At 52.4% G+C, this 8693-nt stretch overlaps 1 long non-coding RNA gene across 2 annotated transcripts in view; it reads right to left on the reverse strand.

The window, feature by feature from the left end:
- The window catches only part of LOC106816085, a 13400-nt gene extending 7327 nt beyond the window's left edge, over nt 1-6073 (reverse strand). For both annotated transcript variants that reach the window (XR_001394833.1, XR_001394832.1), the window contains exon 1: nt 5934-6073. This is a non-coding gene — a long non-coding RNA (uncharacterized LOC106816085). The remainder of the gene's footprint in view (nt 1-5933) is intronic.
- Nucleotides 6074-8693: the final 2620 nt, after the last annotated feature.

The following is an 8693-nucleotide window of genomic DNA, read 5'->3' on the forward strand; positions in this document are numbered from 1 at the left end:
AGACGAGAGGAGGAGGTGGGTGGGTGGGTTGGTGGTTGGGTTGTGGGAGGAGGCCATCGTCCCCGCCCCCGCCGCACACCACCCACGCCCCCTCGTCGCGGGAGAGTAGACACGGCATGCTCTATATAAGAAACTAATATACAAACGTTAACGCAGATACAAATGACCGGCCGCGGGGATCGCCGGAAGCGCGCGGGGGCGGGTGGGGGAGGGGGCGGGGCGCGGAGACGCGGGGTGGGGATGGGGGGGGGCCGCCAAGAGGCTGCGGGAGGCGATGGTGGGGGTGGGAGGCAGTCCGGGTGTGGCGTTTCGGCATAAAAAAAAAAGTTCTCGGGTGTCCGTCGGACGCCGGCGCCCCCTACCGGCCCGGTCCGACGAACGAACCCACCGCAGTCTCACTAATTAACAGCCTAATTAGCCGAGGACGCCGCGTTGATTGCTTCTCCAAGAGAGAGAGAGGATGCGGGCAGGATGCTGGAGGTGGGCGAGGCGGGGGTGGATGCTGGGTAACAGGGGGGCGATCAGGATGGCGGGGAGAAGGCGCGTGCGGCTGGGTCGGTAGCTGGTTTAGGATGTTGGGATGCTGGGATGCTGTGGCGGATTTGATTCTCCGGATCTGACGGAAAGATGAGGCAGACGCAGTAAGGATTATCGATCGACTCGCGCGCGATCGTTGTACAAACTACTTGTAGATACTATAATCTATAAAAAAATAGCTACTCGAAAATATAGAACCACCCCTCCCCGCCCGCCCTCCCACCACGCCTCGGGCGGGAGATATATGCGGTCCGTCCCCGCCACCCCCGAGCCATGCACTCTAGCCTTCCTCCTCCAGGTTTTCCTCCTCCTCTCTTCCTCTCCATCCTCCTGCTACTCCTCTCCTCTTTCCTTGTCATCCTCCCTCCTTTTCCTTTTCTTCATCTTCATCCTCCTCTCTCCTCCTCCTTCCTCCCACTCTCCTTCTATTCCTCCTCCTCCCTTCATCTCTTCTCCCTTCTACACGTCATAATATAAGGGTTAAAGGCGGAGGTCGACTGACCGCGATGTCACAAGCAGCGACACGGACGACGCCGAAAATCGAAGGAGGAGCCTGGAATATATTAATACTTGCACTCTCTCTCTCTCTCTCTCTCTCTCTCTCTCTCTCTCTCTCTCTCTCTCTCTTCTCTTCTTCTCTCTTTTCTCTCTCTCTCTCTATCTCACTCTCTCTCTCTCTCTCTCTCGCTCTCTCTCTCTCTCTTCTCTCTTTCTCTCTTTCTCTACTCTCACTTCTCTCTCTCTCTCTCACAACACCCACTCTCTCTCTCATCTCTCTTTCTTCTCTCTCCCACTCTCTCTCTTTTCTCTCTCTTCTCCCTATCTCACCTCTCTCTCTCTTCTCTCTTTCTCATCTCTCGTCTCTCTCTCTCTCTCTCTCTCCCTACTCCATCTTCTCTCTCTCCTCCCTCTCTCCCCTCTCCCTCACTCTCTTCCTCTCTCTTTCTTTCTCTCTCTATCTACACTCTCACTCTCTCTCTCTCGTCTCCTCTCTCTCTTCTCGTACTCCCCTCTTATCTCTTTTCATCTTTCCTCCATGTCTCTCGCTATGGTCATGCTATGAACACAATCACTGCTTTATGTTCATTCTTGATTGATACCATCTGCCAGCATATGCCCAATGAGAAGAGGGGAAGGAAAGAGAAGGAGGAGGTGTCGGTCGGCCGAAGGGAGAGGAGGAGAGAGGAGGTGCCGGGTGGCCGCTGCAGCAGGGAGGAGGACTCAGGGACAGTGGAGGATTGTCTTGTCTTACAGGAGGAGGAGAAGGAGGAGGAGGAGTGGAAGGAGGAGTGATGAGGAGACATGAAGAGTGGAGGAGGAGGAGTTGGAGGAGAGGAGGAGGAAGTTGGGAGAAGGAGGAAGGAGTAAAGGGAGGGTGGAGGAGGAGCGGAGTAGAGGAGCGAGAGAGGAGGAGTGGAGGAGGAGTGGAGTGGAGGAGGAGGAGGAGGAGGAGGAGCGGTGGACCTGGGTCTTCGTCGCTCTACCAGAGAGGTACGCATCGGCCGTGGGGTTCAGGCTGAAACGTACAATGATGCAGGATATAGCGTGCAGACTCCAGCAAACCATGGCACAGGGTGCCAGCCACGAGAAAGATGCGAGCTGGCAGATTTTCTCGATTCCAGGCACACACACACGCACGACGCACGCGCACGCACCCGCACAATTTACACCACACACAGGCGTTGATGCATACATATCCACACGCACAATAAGCATTGCACGCACACACGACGCACGCACACACGCACGCAACGCACGCCACACCAGGATGCACTCAGACACATATGCGCGCACACAACTTCACAAAACTCACCGCGATGCGCGCCGCGACACGCACGCCATGTCACATATGATAACAGCCATCACCATCATTCGATCATTATCATCAACAATTCATCATCATCATCATCATTCATACATATTATATATATATATATATATGCACATGGCCTCCCACACATGATGGCAGCTATGCTCTGAGAGAGACACAAGATGACACGAACATTCTAACTAGACCTACGACACGATGTCGAGGGATACCCTCTTTTCTAACACACAGGGTTGGGTTTCAGTGCGCGAAGCCGTTACGCACGCCACGACGGTTCGCCCCGCTCTAGTGATCACTATCACAGTCCGCGAGGGAAGATTCTGACCTTTGAAGGTTACATAGCGAGACGCAGTGGGGGAGGCGAGGGCGGGGAGTCTCGGAGCCGGGGCGAAAGCACACGCGCGCTGGGCTACGACGTTGCATCGCCTCCGCCTCGCCAGCTCCGCCTCCCTTGCCGTAGCTCCCGCTGCCCCTTACGGAGCCTCCTAATGGCTGCTTACGTAGCTTCCCGTTGCCCCTTACGGAGCTCCTAATGGCTGCTTACGTAGCCTCCGTTGCCCCCTACCGGAGCCCGTAATGGCTGCTTACGTAGCTCCCGTTGCCCCACTACGGAGCCCGTAATGGCTGCTTACGTAGCTCCTGTTTGCCCCCTTACGCGAGGCTCTAAATGGCTGCCTACTCAGCTGCCCGCTTGCCCACGTTACAGAGCTCCGTATTTTCTTTCGTTACTCAGCGTCCGTTGCCCCCCTTACGGGAGCTCGCCATCATTATTTTGCCGGCACTTCTATTACGGGAAATTCCAAATTCAAACGGAGTCGGCCACATATTATGTCGCATCACGCTACCGAGTCCTTTCGTCCCCTTTTCTGCCGGCCGACCACCTTCTCCCTTAGGGGCTCTTGCCCCGCTCTCTAACGTTGTCATTGCATTGTCCATTAATGGAAGCCATTAACTGTCCTTATTATATTGCGTGCTCGCCTACTGCCCCTTACGGAGCTCATCATTCCTTTACAGAGCTCTGCATCCGTTACGGTGCTCCTTGACTGCATCCCTCTTATGGTGTTCTTCTCTGCATTCCCTTGACGGAGCCTCCTTACTTGCATCCCTTACGGAGCTCATCATACACATCCCTTACGGAGCCTCCTTGCTGCATCCCTTACGGTTGCATCCTCTTCTCTTACAAGCTCCTTATCGCATCCCTTACGGTTTCTCCTCCTTCCTACGAAAAGCTCAGCCCGCAAAACGAAAACAAAGGTGTGGGATCGCATCCTACACAACATCCCGAACAAAATGGTCACTGCGTTCATTCAAAGTTCAAAGTTCAAAGTTCACGGGGCGTCGTCTCGGCACAGCGCGCACATCTCCTCTCGCGCTCGTCGTTGTCGCCGCGGCGACGCAGCTTTCCGGGCGACTACGACGCTTCGCCGAGCGCCGCCGCCTCCTCCAGGGATAGCCCGCCCCCGCCGTCCTGGCCTCTCTCCGCGGGATCTCTCCTCCTCTTCCTCTCCTCCTCCTCCTCCTCCTTCTCATTCTTCGTCCTCTACGTGCGTCGTCTATGGGCGTACCTCGGTGTGGGGTTACGTATTCCCCCACGATGCGCTGTAATCCGGGGGTGCTGAAGGCCGTTACTCTCCTGCCAAGACGACCAGGAACGACCCATGAAGATGTCAGCGGTGTGTGTAGATGACAGGGTGTGGTTGTAGTTGACAGGGGCGTGTGCGTGTTAGTGCACAGCGGCGTGTTGGTGTTAGTGCAGGGGCGGTGGTGTAGGACAGGGGCGTGTCGCTGTAGTGCACAGGGGCGTGTGGGTGCTAGTTGACAGGGGCGTGTTGGCGTGTTAGGTCACAGGGGCGGTGTGGCCGTAGTGAACAGGGCGTGTGGGGTAGTGAAACAGGGCGCTGTGGGTGCTGTGACAGGCGGGGTGTGGTGTAGTGATAGGCGGCGTGTGGTGTTAGTGACAGGGCGTGTGGTGTAGTGACAGGCCGGCGTGTGGTGTGTAAGTTGACAGAGGCGTGTGGCGTAGTAGACAGGGGCGTCGCGCGTTTTTCTCTCGTGTAACCACGGTTAACTGCGTGGAGTTACGGTCGATTTTTGTACACAAGTGTCGTTGTGTTTTTTTTTCTTCCGACGTCGACGCTTCGTCGATCTGTCGCCGGATCGAGCGAACGTTGCGCTTCTCGACGGAACGCTCGCGCGCTCTCGTGCCGCCAGGCGTGGGATATTGAACCGGAAGCAGTAGTCTGCGTGTTTGCCACTAGGGGGGGCAGCGCGAGCGCGAGCGTTCCTGGCGAGATGTCGCTCTTCGTTGCGTTGCCATGCCGACGTCGGAGTAGAGCCTCTACTGTTGCAAAACCGTATTTCGTGCCATCCGGCCGGTGGCTCCCCCGCGCGGCGAGCGTGCGCGTCTCCCCGGCAGCAGCAGGGGGCGCCGTTCGAGCGAGCGCCGACCGCATTGTCTTCTGTAAATATCGTCGTCGCCGTGGCGACGCACACGCGTATCGCGTATGCCGTATATTTTACTCTCTCCTCCGCGCACGAAAAATAAAAGCGAATTTTATCATGTTTGTATAACGTGTTAATGCGCCCCTCGGGCGGCGGCGGCAGCGGCGAAAGAAATGCCGAGAGGGGGCGCCAGCGTCGGGGAAAGCTCCGCGCCGAATCTCGGGTGATCCGCGGAAAGCAGAGGGCGCATCGCCGGCCTCCCACCGATCGCGGCCGCAGGGGCGCCCCCTGCTGGCGCGACGCGCGTCTCGTGTATTTTTCGGGAGTCGGCCCCGCGGCGGCGGCGGCGGCGCCCACGTAGCAATAATAATCAGGTGTACATGTATATTTAATGTTACGGACCAAGACGAAAGACATTTCCCAATAAAAGATGACATTTAGAACGTGCGAGTCGCCTGTTTGCCACGCAGTTTATTTCTGGCATGCCAGCGCCATCTACAGTGTTTTTTCGTAACAATTTCGCTAACAAAGACGCGCTATTGGTCGATCATCTATTGGGCAGATGCTGCTTACAGGTTCGAACGATATCAGACTACTATGAATTACAGATGATTAAATTTCTAAAATTCTAGATACCTATAGACACATGTCTTAGCTATACTCTCTGTGAATATTGAGTTTATTGACGCACGATTAGTCAATATATTAGCAAATATATGCGTACCGTAATCTCCCGTACCGGCCTGAATATAGACACTCCCTGGTAGATTGAGCCTATGAGCGAGAGCGCCATCTGTCGTGGAGTTTGGGTCAACAGAAGAAAGAATCGCCGCTCGTCACTTCGAATTTTTGTAACAGGTTATATTACTATTATTAGTTTAATACAGAGTATTGTGATACATAGTAAGTTCCAGGATAGCGGAGAAAGGTTCGTGTTAAGAATAAACCCAGTTTGGAAGTTCTAGTCAATGATAGAGAGCATGTCCAGTAATAAACATCATCCTATCCTATCACCGTCCTGGACATCATCTCTATCCTTGAACCGCCCTAGCTGCGAGTCCCTGCGGCTGCTTGAACCGACGAGTGGTTGCTCAGTGACCAAACTTTATCATTGGAGAAAGCTTACCTCGTAACTATGGAATGTCTTATGTCTCCCCACTTTTCATAGCGAGTATCATACAGCAAGAAATTGGTTTAATTATTTGTTTTAATGTTTTAAATTCACTGAAACATAACAAACGTCACGCCATTTTATAAAGTAGTCGAAGCGCCATCTTTAGGTTCATATAGGAACTAAATATTAATTTTCAGCCAAAACTTTTTCACCCTCCCCAAAGCACAAAATGTGGATATACGGCTATAATACGCGTTTTTACAGTCATATAAAATAACACATACATACGTACACGCGAACGGACGCGCACTCCTTTCCGTTCTCTGCTCTTACTCTCACTCCTTTCCCTCAGTATTCCCCTCCCCCTCTCGCGGATAGTATCGCCCACGGCATGTGTGCACGGTGAAAAGTTAGCACAGGCAATTGGCTGGTTTTCAGCCTCAACTTTTTCACCCCCCCCCCAAAACCACAAAATATAATTATACGGATATAATACGCGTTTTTACAGCCACACAATCACACATACACGCCCACTCATGGACGCGCACACGCGGGTATGGTTACACGCACGCGTGCGCGAGGGGGGGAGTAAGGAAGTGAGCAAGGGAAAGAAACGGAGAGATGCGAGGGGAACAGGGCAAGAGAGGGCGGGCAGGAAGGAGAAGAGAGAAAGAGCAATGTATATATTTATCCAGAGAGACATACGGATCTCGAAATGGTAAACGCGTCCTCTCGAGTCGCGATAGCCGCGAGCGTCGCGGTGGCGCCACCTGGTCCCGTTCGTCAGCGAGAGAAGGTTCCAGCTGGTACGTATCAGCCGATGTACGCGAGTTGCTTATGTTAGAAGACTGGCTTCGCAGTTCACGTAGTCACCACCAGATGTCGCCGGCATCACTCCGCGGCAGATACAATTATGTGTCTGAGTGCTTGTATGTATACACTTACAAAGAAAGGAAAAAAACAAGTCGGTGGTAAAATAAAGCTCTGTTGGTTCTTTGGTTTTATTGCAGTTATGTAGGGTGCTCTGGGAGGGGGTTAAAAATGTTTTAGCTCAAATACGGCCATTTGCCTGGTTAAGGTTCACCGTGCTATCGTTGCCGTAAGCAATATCATCCGATAGAGTGGAGTAAGGAAGTGAGGAAGAGGGAGAAACGGAGAGAGAAGAGTATAGGCCCCCTATATATCTACATCTATATAGCCCGAGAAAGAGAAAAATTGCGAGAGAGTGCGTGAGTGCGTGTACGCATCTCCCTCTTAACAATGACAACACACAATTACAATTGACAATGACAACACACAATGACAACACACAATGACAACACACAATGACAACAGTCAATGACAACAGTCAATGACAACACACAATGACAAGAGTCAATGACAACACACAATGACAACAGACAATGACAACACACAATGACAACAGACAATGACAACACACAATGACAACAGACAATGACAACACACAATGACAACAGTCAATGACAACAGACAATGACAACACACAATGACAATTGACAATGACAACGTTAACAGACGACGACGACGACGATGGTGAACATTCTTCATTGTCATTCATCGTTCGTGAACTCCAAGGAACAACGACGACGGTCGATCGTCCGCCTCCGACGAACAAACGTTCACGTCGTAGCGCCCCCTGGCGTGGCATCCGTCGCGTGGCGCCCCCTGACGGTCACAGGCTGGACGGAACCTTGTAGACAGCCGTCGTTGCTCCGTCCTTCACTTGGATCAGAATGTTCCTGCGAACAACGATAACAGAGCAAGAGAACCTCCCAGGCGAGAACCTTCCATGCGAACACGTGCGCACGAACACACAAACGCTCAAAGACATTCACGAAGCGAGCGAACATGCACATATTCAAACATAAATTATAGCAAAGGTTTACCTGCCCGGCGGTCTTCGACATAAACAAAATTTATTTTATTCATAAACTATATAAATAACTAAATAACTAAATATAAATATATATGAATATATATATTTATTTCTGAGCGGGATGTCTCACTGCTACTGTCCACTTGTTTACGCAAAGTCAGGAATGAGAAAAGAGAAGGCGAGAGAGAGAAAAAGATTTTATGAGGAGTTTTTTCAAACGTGTATTTGAATGCGCGCGTGATTGCTCGTACGCATGCACATCGCCCTCTTCATTCCTCCCTCCCTCCGCCCCTCCCTCTTTTCTCTCCTCTTATCTTCTGCCTCCCTCTCTCTCCCTTCCCCTCAGTCTTCTCCTCCCACCCTCCTTCAAATAATATCGCCCACGACCAGTCGAGCATGACAAATTTTCACAAGTCAAATAGCTGTGTTTCCACCTGAACTTTTTCACCCCCTCCCCATTGCACAAAAAGTGGATTCACGGCTATAATACGCGTTTTTGCAGTCACATACATACACATACATACACGCGACCGGGCGCGCACACGCGGGTATGGTCGCACGCACGCGTGCGCGTGTATTATAGGCGTAAATTCACATTTTGTGCCTCGGGGAGTGAAAAAGTTTGAGCCGAAATACGGCCATTTACCTGCAAAAGTTTTTCCATGCTCGACTGGTCGTGGGCGATACTATGCGCGAGAGGGGAGTAAGGAAGTGAGCAGGGGAAAGACAAAACTGCATGCAGCGCCCCCTTCGTACAACTCAGGATACTATGAATTCAGCCAGAGCGAGAGCGCCATCTGTCGTGGAGTTTTGGGGAAGACATGGAGAGATGCGAGGGAAACAGGGCGAGAGAAGGCGGGCAGGGAGGAGAACAG

This window comes from Priapulus caudatus, unplaced genomic scaffold (genome assembly GCF_000485595.1).
Source record: "Priapulus caudatus unplaced genomic scaffold, Priapulus_caudatus-5.0.1 Scaffold1281, whole genome shotgun sequence".
Taxonomy (NCBI): Eukaryota; Metazoa; Priapulida; class Priapulimorpha; order Priapulimorphida; family Priapulidae; genus Priapulus; species Priapulus caudatus.